The sequence below is a fragment of the Octopus bimaculoides genome, chromosome 3 (genome assembly GCF_001194135.2).
Source record: "Octopus bimaculoides isolate UCB-OBI-ISO-001 chromosome 3, ASM119413v2, whole genome shotgun sequence".
NCBI classification, from domain to species: domain Eukaryota; kingdom Metazoa; phylum Mollusca; class Cephalopoda; order Octopoda; family Octopodidae; genus Octopus; species Octopus bimaculoides.
Genome location: NC_068983.1, coordinates 51,906,297 through 51,918,022, shown reverse-complemented (window position 1 = coordinate 51,918,022; position 11,726 = coordinate 51,906,297).

The following is an 11,726-nucleotide window of genomic DNA, read 5'->3' as shown; positions in this document are numbered from 1 at the left end:
AAATTCAAGAAATAACAAGTTCAGGTTGCTATAACGAAAAAATATGTATGTAGTGAATGAAGGAAAGGGAATTCAGTGAAACACTGAGGATTTTAAATACCTCTGCAATATAAAAGTCTTAGTAATTTTATGTTCATGTTCGTATGATGAAATTTTAAACGATGAAATATTTGTGTCAATATATTAAAAATTTGAATCCAGAAAATAGTCGAATTCATAGGTATTGATTTTAAAATATCCACTCAATATAATCTGAAAATACCATGATGTTGGTCATATGGTTGCAAATAGCATTTTTGCACCGTTTCATTTTATATTTGAATGAATAAATATTTTTCGTTTCTGATTAAAATCACTTTCAATGATTTCAGTTTTAATATCTGTTCAACTTTTACTAAAAATATTTCTATTAAATATCATCTAAAATTCTAATCAAATTGGTAAAGGAATGAGGAGTATTATAACTAGCATTTCAATGGAAAAGAGCTGAATATTCATATATAATACAGTATGTATTCGGATGTTATTGTTGAAGTCATTGCTGCTGAAATCCACATTATATATTTGAAGAGCATGCTTAGACATCTATTCATCAAACGATATTTTCAATTTCTTTACCGTTGTCTCTGGGTAAATTCTTACAGATTCTTGTTAAGTAGCTAGTATTTGCGAAATTATTCTGTATAAACTCGTTTGTTTTGTCATAAACACTATAACTGTTTGAATCAACGTTAAAATGTCAAGTAAATGAGATTTTGATACGAAATTCTTGAAACAATTATACTTCTAAATACAAAGAAAATTTACAATTTATAAATTTGTTTGCAAAGTGTGATCGTCTCATTCATTTCTTAATTATGTACTTTAAAGTTTAAGTTAAACAGAAATAAAAATACTTTACTTTTTCCTCTGCGTATCGTCAAACTCACCTATCTTTCTATATGCATATATACATACGCACGCACATACAGTCACACGCACACATGTGCACACAGACAAGCGCACACGCACAAACATATATATATATCAAGAACTATCTATCTATATCTATAACTATATCTATCTATCTATACATATATTTATATATATACTATGTATGTATGTGTTAGAATATAGATATGTACGTATGTATGCACAAATGAGTGTGTGTGTGTGTATTTGTAATTGATACATATGATACTTAACGTAATTGCTATTTGAGAAAGAGCTAAAATGCTGGAATTTAAATTGTTTTATATTCATTCACGTCCTCTAACGTTATGATAATATAATATGTATTAATATGATTCTATCTTCAACAGCATGATATATTATACATAAATTAATGAGCATTTAATGTAGTTATCTTTATTCATTAATAAAGATTATTTAAATATTACAGTTTAGTTTTAAAATTCGTTTTAAAAAGGATATTAAAATAAATTATGCATTGTTTACGCAAAATATATTGAAAAATTCAATTCACAAACTAATAATGAAATAAAAGAATTTTCGCTATGGAAACACGAGTAATATTATTCTGGTAATATGTTTCCATTTATTTTTTTGCTGTCTAATATTATAATGGAAATATTTACTCTACAAATAAAAATAAAATGTTTGCTCCTAATCGGTAAAAATAGGGAACATATAAGAATTTAATGCACTATATATTATATTATTCCTGGCTATTTTTCACCTCGTTATTTTCATCTTTATTGCTCAATGTTCTTCATAAGTGTGAAAAATAAACACGAAAATAGAAGTCCTGTATATTCCTGTAAGATTCTCAATGTAGAAATCATTGAAAGAACTCCACAACATCAGGTGAAAGTTATACAGGAAACACTCCAAACAGAATTACTTGACACATTATAAATTTCATAGAGGTAAAATGCAAAAGAAATTACATGTTATCACTGGCACTCCAATGGCATTTCGTCGTCAAGAATTCTACCTTAGCAAGAAATACCTTTCCTTAAGAGATAATATGGACGTTCGCTTAACAGCTCCCGGATCTAGAATATTTATTCTTCTGATGCAACATGAATTGAAATTAAATCTACATTATTTGAGGTTTACAACTTTCATATACTTTGAAATTTTAAATATTCATTAAACGTATACACACAGCAAACATTTTAATTTGCACAAATATCAACTACATTTTACCTAAAGATCATAATGAAGCCTAGTGAAACCATTTCTGCTATATCTTAGAATGTGTCCCTAAATTGGTTCTTTCGGTTGAAGAACGGATAGGATACATCACGGAGATTATTAAATCTGTGTGGTCTGAATCTAAATCCTGTTAAGATCATCTTTGCATATATTTCTTTCGAAGTCGATAAAATTGTGTTGTAGATCAACTGAAGCGTAAGAATAGCGGACCGGACGTTCTGCGCAATTTCATCCGGTTCTGTTTTCAAGCCTTGTTTTACTTTCTCATGTTGGATAACTATTACACCACCCATATCATTGTGTTTCATACGTGGAGGTTTTGGCGGAAATCAATCTATTACAAGCTTCCAGATCAGGTCGCAGGGTCGAGTATTCCTTTCCTTTCACTCACAAACACACGGAGATTTTATAAAGTATTATGAGCAGTGCATTCTCTCCTTATATGATAAATAAACAAATACGAAAACATGATTCTAGGAGATTTTAAAATTCTTCTGGCTATTTTTTGTCAATTATTATACAGAAATATTTCTCATAGCTATGTACTTACGAGATCACAATAAATGTTATTTACTCATATTTAAATGCAGTAAAATGAAGATTATTATATATAGGCATACAATATGCGCAGAAATGCAGTATATGTAGAAGAAGCAAATGTAAATAGTGCAGATCATGGCGAAAAAGCTTCTGAAAATCAGAAATATTAAGCCAGTTCAATCTGACTATCATGTCCTCAAAATTATTGTAATATTGTCCATCCTTCCCTTCTTTGATAAGATGTTAGTTTCATTTGACGAGTAAGCAGCGGCTATTGCTAGCGTATCTAAGAAATGCGATGAGGCTGCCTATATTGTTTCATCCCATGGTACTATATAATTAAATATATTCTAATTAGAACCGTCCTAACTTTTTGTTTGTCTCCTTTAATTTTTGTAGATGCATTGCCTATTTTCATGCTGGTATTTGTAAGTAACGCAACTACCTGGGGGTACTCATGATGACTTCTCTACCTCGCCGTAGATGGCAACGTCAAAAGAATGTAAGCTTCAAGAATAATCATAGATATAAACTGCCATAAGCAACACGTAATGACATCGACAATATATTCATATATTATTTGGTTGATACCATAAATTTATCGGCCAGCACTAAGAAAAATCTATATAATGTTAGGTCACTTCCAATAGTTTAATTATCAAATTATAAATTATAATGATAGCTATGTCTTAAAAATGAATGTTAAATCACATTATCATATGCTAGAGACACAATTGTATTCTAATGCGATCAAACTACGCAAAGGGTTATGTCAGACTAAACATCATGTTATATTAAATTATAGAACAAATAATTTTAACTCACAGATATTTATAATTCATATGGAAACTAAAAAAAAAAATTATTTGGTTATCAGTATTTTATTATGGCTATTCTTTAACTATCATTGACATAAAGTTAGTTATTATTCGAGGTAGTCAAATATTTTATTTTGACAAAAAGAATTTTATTATCATAACAATCTCTGACAGATTTTGTATAATGGATGGTATTTTATAATTGTCAGCGTCCATGCATATTCAAATTACAATATCATTTTCACTATCAAGCGTAACGTATAACAAACGATTAAATGAATTCTTATTTTCTAATCTGAAATCTTTGTCATTTTTTATGTTTATAAAATATTCTATGCTATACCTATTCTAAACTTCATTTTTCATTATTCTGTCCTTTACTTACAATCAAATTCATGACTTAAAATTGGCGGTTGCTTCGTATGAGGAGTCATGCGTATTCATAGTGTAACTCGACTAGTATCTAGTGTTATTCCGCAGCTAAGTGCACGGCAAGCACAGCATTATAAAATTGAGTCTGCTGAGATTTATATATCTTTGAGATGTTTAAATTGAATCATTTCTATAAATACCAAATATATGCATTAATTCAATGAGTTACAAATTGAGGAATAAAATGATATGAAGATGATTAGATACTTCATTTGATCCCAGACACGTTTATTGCAAAATTCAAGTTAGAAATTTACTTAACAACGATTACGTTTACACTTCTATAGAATGCATGTAGGACAGTATTTATATGATATATGGTAAATCAGAGTTCGGTAAAAGGTACTATCAGTCAAGTACTAGCGTTGATAGTATAGGTTTACCCCTCTCCTTAAATTTGTTGGTATTGTGCCAAAATTACAAAGAAAAATATGAACGTATGTAAACAAATGACCTTCGTAATACAAGTTACTGCTTAAGCACAATTCATCGCCGAACAACTTGATCTACGATCTTGAAGCTGATATTTCTTGAATGTTAAAGGGTTACGCATACAGCTAATTTACCGTGTATGGTTAGTCAGTCGTACTAAAGACGCCAAGACTCTCCTCATTGTTTGTTGTAGAAGAAAGATAGTGAATAAACATAATGAGATAGAATTGCAGAAAATATTGTCAGAAAACGAGGTGTAAAACTATCATTTTGCTATAAACGAGTTATTGTTTAAATTGAATACCAACAAGAATAATCATCTGAAATTTCGTTGCCCAGTATTTGTTTTTCCTTAAACTTCGTTGTCTATTTTTTTCAAAGCTTTATTAATTCTAAGGGAAATGCAATTCCTTATCATATGGCACAAAAGTATGAAAGGTAGTTCCTCAATTTCGTGTACAATATAGTCGAGACTTCTGCATAAATAACCCCACATATTATTTTAGATAATTATTTCTCAGTCGAAATAGCACCTGCTTGGAAAGCAGTCTGTTTTCAAAAATTAATTAGTTAATTAATAATTTTAGCAAAGAATGTTTGAAAGGAATAGACTTGTATTCACATTACAAAAAGTATTGTATTACAAATATGAATAAATCGAAACAAGGAAGTGTAAGTGCCAAGGCAGGTAGAATCTTATAAACAAGTTGTCATATAATCTTTGTGGACCTACAACTCTCATTTATAATATGAATACTGTACAAGTTTGCAACACCATAATTAATTCTGATTAAGATGATTTTCTATGACTGTGTTGATTATCATTACACAAAGGTGTCAACTGTTGGAACTAAAATATCACTTTTACAGTTATAGCAAGCCTTAAAAATACAGTTAAATTTGTATTTGAAATCCCAGACAATACAAGCTTGACAATGTTTCAAAACGAAAGGAACACAGCAGATAACATTTTTATTGCATATTTTAATATTCAAAAATAGGAACCCTTTACAAGTTCCTATCAAGAGATAATTGAGGTTAGTAATAAATCTGTAAATCCGATCTCTATAGATATTAGAAGTCGGGATTGTGCTTGCTAAGTTGCAATTTGGAGACATTAAATTGCCAAAGCAGCGTCATATAATTGGCGTACATTGTAGGTGTAAGGATTTATTTTCAAATTCATTTGAAATTAAGTATTGTTTTTGTTTTATTTTTAGTTATAAAAGATAATGTAGAAGCGCAACTTGGATAGATTATTACAAATTTTTTGCTTGGTGACACGTTCCTCTCAAATTGAGAAGGAAAGATTATATGAAATATTAGAAGGGCGTTGTATATTTGCTTGTGGCAGTTTGAGCGGAAGAAAATTTAGATAAGCATGAATATCTAAGTAAGTTCCTGTAAAAACTTGGTGAGCGAATAATGTTTGCATTCTAAAATGTAACAGAAATACCATAAGGATGTTTGTTGTAGCTACTCGTTGTAAAGCATCACCAAGCAGTTTTCTTATTTTCTGCTTAAAAGAAATTTCCATCAATGAACATAGATTTTGGATGAATCCTTTGGGATACAGATTTGATGCAACATTTTGAGAAGCAGATTTGTTGCAACATTTTCAGATACAGGTTTATCAATAATGCCTGTGTGTAGCTATCTTAATTATCTTTCGATATTGTGCAATTTGCGAGAGTTGTAGCCGATTCTATGGCTTCTGCATCCTTGCAGAATGGTTTTTTATTTTGCTATTTGTTCTTGTAAGACATTTTGCTCGGTATAATAACGGCATATTGGATATGTGTTTTCATCCCTGAAACATGGTGCTTTACAAATCATTATTAATCATTATTAGCTCTTGGTGTGGACCGCCATCTTAAATGTAAATGACGCACTGAAAATAATCTATTCGCAAAGTAAGTTAAGTTTATTCTGTACATAAATATACATTTGGATACAAAAGTGATAATGTTAAATCTAGAAAGATATATTTATATTATAATCACATTATAGAACAATCTCAAATTAATAAAATACATATGTACCTTAGAATGCTGCAGCGAGTAACAGTGTGTAAATCCCCTAAATTGCTATATCAAAATTGATAGGGTATAGTTGTTTCCTTCAGAGAGAACATACTGTGCTTATTGCAAAGTGTGACAATTTCTTTAAAACAATGTATGAATGTCGGTTGTGTGATTTCAAATGTGAATGAAAAGTGAAATGATAATGAACGAATCGATTGTTTTCAATTGTCAGATATTGGTTGGACGTCATCGATGCTGATGCAAATTAATGAAGTGATTCAAGTTAGAGAACTGATGCAATTTAAATAAATGAGGGCAAATACATTATGAATCTCTCAGAAGTAATGAAGTTTTGCTGCTAAGACACTCTACGAGTTTTATCATTAACTGGTACATACAGCTATTGATTGTGGTCATTCGGCTATTATCAGCCAATGTCTCATGTCAACAGCAGCGGTATAATGGATTCGAAATCTGTTAAAAAACCAGCAATTTTGATAGGGGATGGAAGTCGATTACGTTGACATCCATACTTGCCGGGTTCTTCTTTTATCTTTCAAGAAACGATGGAAAGGAAAGTCTACCGCGGGGTATTGTTCATGATGACGCACGTTACAATATAAATGTATTTTTCATAGTCATATTACTAATTGTAGAAATATACACTGTAGTCGAGAATTACGAAGCCACCAATCAAATCAAATCACCCATATTTCAGGTATTATAACCTAACTAACTTAGCCAGTGAAACGTAAATCTCCCGAGCTCTGGAATTTAAATACGGTGTATGGCAAACGCTTTGATTGAAATTAATGCAGATAGCAATAAAATCCAAGGGATTTTTTTCTGCAATTCACTGTCTCTAATTATCCGTTTTGGAATATGTAAATTATTATACGCTACAGATCACTGAGGAATTATCTCGACTTAAAAGATTTATATTATATATATCGTTATTATTCCATGTTGACGTATTCACATAGTATATCGATTTCATTCTAATAATATCCCGGGGGAATATTGTTTACTTTCTTTAACGTATGCTCCTTACTATAAAATATATTTTGTGAATAAATAGTTAAGATGCCGGAGTTTTTATGAATATATCAACAGTTTCAGTGAATGGAAATAATCTATACCCTAAAGCTACAGGATAATTTATTCGCACTAAATACAAGTACTAAACGCACTAAATACAAGGGCTACGTAATTGTGAATAACTACATTTTGAACATTGTAACTGTGTTACAAGTAGACTGAAAAGTCTGATACATAGTACAAGGAGCTAGAAGTTAACTTTCGTTTCTGTGTAGTCTCTTGGTTTACGCTGCACTAAGACAATCAATTTAACTTCAAGGGTTAGCAAGAATTCTTTATTTGTATATGTTTGATCCTATTCAGTTATAGTAAAATCGATGCTGCATACTTCAAACATGCTTCTATTAGTGATAATAGAATAAATTATTAGTAATATCGATTGGATGATTATTAATCCACAATAAGTTAATATATCATGAATGAGTGACAGCAAAAACAAAACAACAAAAAAAGAACAAACAAACAATACAGTTATTAACCCAGATTGATTTGACACTACACCCGTACGTTTGTTACTTGACCTGCTAAAAACAGAAGCTACACTTTTCTCGATACACATATGTGTTCCCTGTATGCAATAATGGACCTCGACCATCTTCTGTTTCACTCGCACGTCGTAGCATGTTATGAATTGATCTTCCTGAATCCCACTAGTAAACTCACCTCTATCTCTGCTGCCGTCTTCCTTTCAACTTCTCTTCAAATTGTCCTGAATATTTAAAGCTTTGACATTTCACATTCTGTCTATGATGTTCAAATATTTTCTGCTGTTTCCTGCGCCTTTAAGAACTTCAACTTTCCGTAATCTACCTATAGATAATATCTCTAGCATTCGAAATCAAAAGCCAGCATATGACATGAATAAAAAGAGGCTATGAAATAGTGCACATTGTACAAATCTCAAAACTACAAGATGTCAACCATTGAAGCACGTTTGATTACATGACTTCTCGATCGGGGTTGACGTCAGGTTAACAACAATAGCAAAAGTTTTGATGTTTTGTTTTATATGAATATTATATTTTGGTGATCATACTGATACGACCAAATTCAGACATATTTCGAAAGTAGAATTCGAAAATGATTTCCAGCAGATGTTACGTTATTTTTCGAATTTGACGTTGTGATGTATATTGATAACTTTAAAATATATAAATACAAGAATATTTTTTGGGAAACATTACGAAATATTAGAAAAGTGTATGTTATGAAACAATTTCGCGTGGTTTAATGACGGAATTTGTCACGATATCATGCAAGGAATGTAATAGACTCTATACGAGATATTGTATGCATCCGGTAAAGTGTATTCGGAAATATATATAAGTAGATTAACAATGTATATGCTATATACCCACAAATACACTCACAAGTACACACACATTCACACAAACATACATATGTACGCCATGTGCATATCTATTCATACGGCTATATAATAAACATCTGTGAAAATGTGAATATAGTTTTCTTTCAATTTATTTTCATACAAACATAAACACAAAACACTTATTGATTTATTTTTCGCATACAAGCATTTTCATAACGACAAGTATTGCCGTTCTGAAATTGTACATATCATGTATATACAGTAAGCGTGATATACCTAGCTGTGTGCTTATATATGTATTCATAAGACCTTTATAAAATAGATGCAAAAATGAATAAAAAGCTCTACAAATATTGATAAAACTAAGGGGGAAAGTATGCTGTTACCTCATCCAACTGTGTTAATTATGAATATTTTAGATTCCTGGCAGTATTTACATAAATCTCTGTTTTATTTAATGATTTCTTGTCGCATGCTGTCTAGTATGCTGGCATTCTTGATCTTTTGAACAAATGAAGTCAAATATATATCTAATATAGGTGCATTAGTTAAATGTATTGGAAAATGTCTTTTCCTTTAAACGTGTCTGCTAAATAATATAAAAAATTATGTGATATCGCTTCTTTTTATTAACAGTTGGAGTCATAATGAATTTTGTAGTGTTTAAGTTTTCAGAAAAATATGAAATATATTAGCAAACTTTTGTTGGATTGTTCGTAGTCCGTTATATAATATAGTGCAAGTAGAGGCCAGTAGTGATATTAAGATTTTTAAGAGTCTATAGTTTTCAATGTTACCTACTATTACGTAGAGAAACGTTATTCTCTTCCGTGATTGCGTTGAATCTCTTTTAGTTAAAAGTAAATGAACATTTTCTTAAATACTCCACTTTAATATCTAGTTATGCACAATGACTGCACAATTATGTAAACATTTTATTAGAAATATCTATTTAATATAATCTAACCTATTCACGGTGATGTATTGATATGTCTAACAGCTTTAGTTAATGACATCAACGAATGAAACACCGTAATCCAGTACTGATGCAAACAATAAAGACATAATTAAATGCTCGGAATATCCACGCAATAATGCTCTTAGCAAAGAAATGTTTCAATGACAAATGTTACGTTGTATTAAATAAGCGTAACAGTAATAAACATGCATGTTGGTTCAGTAAGTGAGAGTATATCACTGAGAGAAGATGCGATTTTTGAATGTAAGTCATATTTTCTTGAATTGTTCACGCAATTCTACACTCTGCCGGTGAACTATACATATCATTCCTCCTATTCCAATTGTTACTAGATATCTGGATGGATATAAAACACGGGAAAGACTGCGGTCTAGGTAAACACTATTGATAAACAACAGTTCCGTATAAAATTTGTATGCTATGGAACTGGAGTCGTACTTCCTGCAGATCACACACTGAATGTACGAGAAAACCGAATATTGTTCAGAGAGAGAGATCAGCCCTGATGAAGCAGATACTTTATCAAGAACTTTACAAGTTGCGCACATACTTGCATTTTTAAAATAATATTTGCATACTTCAATGATTCAGTTTGCTCTGAGGACAGTGATGCGTGATTTCAGGATAATTTGCTTACAACATCTAGAAAGTTGAACGACCATGAAGAGGTGTGCGGTTAATGCTTCGACAGTTATATTAGGCAATTTATGTGATAACTAGCTGTTGAATACATTAGAGTTACCTTTATCATTCTTCAGCGACACATATTGAAATATTTATACACAGTAAATACATGTGTAAATTTAATGCTCAAGGGAAAGAGGGAGCATCAAACCTACGATCTATGCATTAGAATTTGGATTTCACTGGTGTTGATCATTTACTACAATATAGATTAATGATATATTTTTTGTTGCTGTTACAAACTTCATATAATCTGTTGATTACATGCCGGTAATAAAATCGATATATCGTCGTACATTTTCGTCTTGCTTTAAAGATGCTTAAAAGAAAATCTATTGAATTGATGAGTTCGTGTCCTCTTAAATCTTCGAAGCTTTTCGCACACTCATGGAAATTAATGGATATAGTCTATAGGAACGTAGGGGCATAGACCTTATGTCGTAAACTGAATATACAAGCGTAAGGATTCGGTTGAATAACTCATTATGATGACAGTAAATATAAAAAAGAGAAATCGTACCCTGTTCACCCAACAAAAATCTGTAATATTCCAATACGTAAGTTCAACGTTCGTAAGGTTGTAAAAAAGCTTTCATCATCTAAATGACATAGCGTTAGATATAAATTGGTTTTAAACCTACGGCCTAACCAGATGTTATGATAGTAGCAAGATAGTTGTTTTGTAATTATATTACAAGCGACATAACATAGGAAGAGAGAGACGAGCTGGAAATAATTCAGCCAGAAACATAAATGGAAGAAAGAAAATATATGATGAAAAGTGTTAGCCACCCATATTTTATTTCAGATATTTATTTAGTCTTGTAATCATTGTATGATTTTTCCGGGAGATAAGTAGCTCTGCTTCGCACTTTACATGAAATTCTACCAGAGTATTAAAACTTTTACACCTAATTGTGTTAATATTTAGGATTTTATCTTTAATATCTTATTAGTTTCAATTATTTTGGCTACTGCCATACTGGGACACTGCTTTGAAGTGTTTTAGTCGGACACATCGACCGCAGAACCTAGTTTTTAAAGCATAGTACTTATTCTATCGGTTTCATTTTCCGAACCATTAAGTTACAGGGACGTAAACGCTGTGAAGTTGATGGTGGGGGGGACAAACACACAGAGATACAGATATATACATTATATATATATATATATATATATACACACACACACATACAAGAGGTTTCATTTAGTTTCCATTTACCAATTGC